Raw genomic sequence first — 3,250 nt, forward strand, 5'->3', positions numbered from 1 at the left:
TAATAATGCAATCTTGTGAATTGTATAATCTTTATTTATAATTAATGTAATGGGTATATGGTAGCTTTACACTTTAACTACTATAATTGTATTAATTTCTGATTTGTTTATAGGAGGTTTTTCTGAAGACTTTATTTCTAGAGACTCTATTTCTTTATTATCATCTTTTACTCTGATGTTTCACCAAGCTCAAATTGTTGTGATTTAGGTCTTGGTTAGATGTTAAATTATTTAATATTTTATCTGCAAGTGATTCTGTTTCTAAGTTATTAAGTCTTTGATTAACTTGTCTAACTTCTTCTTTTATGTATAATAATTTTGTCAGAAGATCTTATATTGTTGTTTTAGACTTATGTTCTTTAAATTTGTTCAATACATTTTTCATAATAAGGGTTTGATAGCCTCTTTATCAAACTATTGATTAAGAAAAATATCTTTTAAGGCTATTAAATATTTTTTCTTAAGGGTTGGATCTTCTAGACAGGGTCAATAGGTGATAAAAAAGGCCCATGGTCTAGGTTTGTGACCTCCATTGCACTTTGGAAGGGTGCCTACCTAAGGTCGGTTTAAGTGGTCGAGCCTATATCATAAATGGTCGAGCCTATGTCATAAGTTATGGGAGCAGAGGCATGCGTTTGCGCAGCTCCCCACCCAAAACAAACTCCAAATTTTTTCTAGTATACCAAAGATTCTTAGGAAACACTAGTTTAAATGAAAGTGATCTTGTTATTCTAAACATGGTTATATATATCTAGTGTTATATAATTCAACGGGATGTTCTTCTAATAATATTTGAATTTCAACTGTTAGATCGAGTATGTGCAATGATATTACTTTATAGACAGAGAAAGTGGTCATTTTAATATTAATAACCAAAGGCATTTTATAAAGTATTCAATCAAATACATTGCTTCCAACTCCGACGATGTATATACAATAACTAGACACAAGAACCCATGCAAGAACGGGCTCAACATATGCTACTTTTTTTGCCTCGATTTATATGATATCAACTTTTTTATACAATCTTTAAATATTCTAAGTTGTTAATGATATAAAATCATTTTAATATAATTTTTAGGCAATATATGTTGCTTTCATTATTTGAATTTATGCGGCAGTGATGTAATTTAGAGTGCCAACCAAATCTTTTATATAATTTGTAGATTTTTGTATGATTTTTAACTATATTAAGTTGTTAACTACTGCAATTTATAATACTTTTACATAATTTTCAGATAACGTATGCTAGTCTCTATGTCTCAATTTATAGGACAGTGATGAAATTTAGATAGTCAACCGAATTTTTTATATATAGTTTTACATATTTCAAGTCATTGATTATTATAATTCTTGGTACTTTCTACTATTTTTCAAATAATACGTGTTACTCCTATTCTAATTTATATGATGGTGATATTATATAGAGAATCAATAAAAATTTACATAATCTTCTTCAACTAGTTCTTGTATATGGAAAAACATTATTTAGTGTAGAAACCTCTTACGAAAAGGCATTAGATGGAGGTAGGATTTGAAGAAAGTATAAAAGTGTGGACTGGCCTTGGATTCCCAAGTCATTCTATTTCAAATATAGGTATTATCAATCCCAAATGGATATAGAACTACAAGTTAGTGATCTTATTTAACATAGCAACCACATTAGGAAAATTCAAGAACTTCAGAAGTGATTTTTTGTGGAGGATATCAGTGTCATTTCATCTATCCCGATCTCTAGCACTGGATGTCTAAATAGAATTATTTGACATCACACTAAGTAAGGAATTTATGAGGTAAAATCAAGATACAATTTGGAGAGGGAAATTGAAAGAAGTACTGCATCCAATAATGATAGACCTCAAGCAAGCTACCAATCTTTTCCTCAAAAGTTTTAAAATTTTTATGGTCTATGAATATTAAAAATAATTTACTTCTTTGGAGCTAGCAGTATGGATTGCGTAAATCTTAACCTCCCTAGACCTTACTTTGTCGGAATATACGGGGTTTGTTATTGTTGTTGTTGTTGTTGAATATTAAAAATAAATACAAACACTTTATTCGCAAATGTGCTTGAATGTGCTACCTATTAATGATATTATTTCAAAAAAGCTAAAAAGCGGTTGTGATGTGTGTAAGATTTGTGGTGTAGAAAGTGAAACTATTGAACATATGTCTTTTAGATTTCAAAGGCTCAGATGGTATGACAAATTTTTCCCATAAAATGGATGAACATCAACAATATTATAGACTTTTCTAGAGGGTAGAAATATCTCTTTAGAGATACTAATAAATATCGTGATTCTATTGAGATTACTAAATTAGGTGTCTCTATAATGTGGCAAGTTTGGAAGTCCAGAAATGCTAGAAACTTTAATAATGTTATCTCTAAATCTAGTGCTGTTGTAAATAAGGTACTATGTGAATTTTAAGAATATGAAAGTAATTCACTTACTATGTCTTCTCCTACATCGGTACCTGATCATATTACTAATAATACAATTATTGTGGCACAAGATACTGTGATTATTTTTTCAGATGCTCTTTTACAAAGGCAGGAGAATATGACAAGCATTAAAACAAGCGATATGGATAGCTTTGAAAGTTTTCAACAAGCCCTTGGTGCCCCAATCCAATTTTTTAGAAAGGCTATCATTGCAGAAGCACTAGCAATTGATATTGCATTGGAATACAGTCAAGAAAATATATGAAAAATGGTGCAACTCTTATCAAACACAAAGAATATAATGGATATAATTTTAAAGAAGAGAGTAGTTTCATGGGAGATAGAAACCACTTGTGAAGATATCTTGAAGCTTATGAGCTTGTTTGAAAAAGTTCAAATTACACATATTTGTAGATCTTGAAATATGATAGCGCACAATCTAGCCAAGTTTTCTATTGCATAATCAGACAAATTAGTGTGAATTTTCTATTTTCTTAGTTGGATTGTCAAAGATGTTTCTACATCTTTTAACTCTTTGTTTCTGTTGTTGGTTGAAAAAAATATTTTAATTTATTAATTATTGTGATTTTATGATTTTTTTACGTCATGTTTATATAATATATGTTATTTTCTATGTCCTAATTTATGTTGCACTGATAGAATTTTGAGAGTCAACAAACTCTTTTATGTCCTACAGATATATTATTAAATCATTATTATTGTAATTTATAGTAATTTTTATGTAATTTTAAATACATAACAGATAAAATATAAGACAAACAAATTAAAAATGGAGGAAATATAAAA

General features: G+C 28.9%; 1 pseudogene; it reads left to right on the forward strand.

Moving 5' to 3' along the window:
• The first annotated feature begins 470 nt into the window (after positions 1 to 470).
• Positions 471 to 650, forward strand: LOC124887609 (annotated as a pseudogene).
• The last annotated feature ends 2,600 nt before the right edge of the window (positions 651 to 3,250 follow it).

The sequence above is a fragment of the Capsicum annuum genome, chromosome 9, assembly GCF_002878395.1.
Source record: "Capsicum annuum cultivar UCD-10X-F1 chromosome 9, UCD10Xv1.1, whole genome shotgun sequence".
Lineage (NCBI taxonomy): Eukaryota > Viridiplantae > Streptophyta > Magnoliopsida > Solanales > Solanaceae > Capsicum > Capsicum annuum.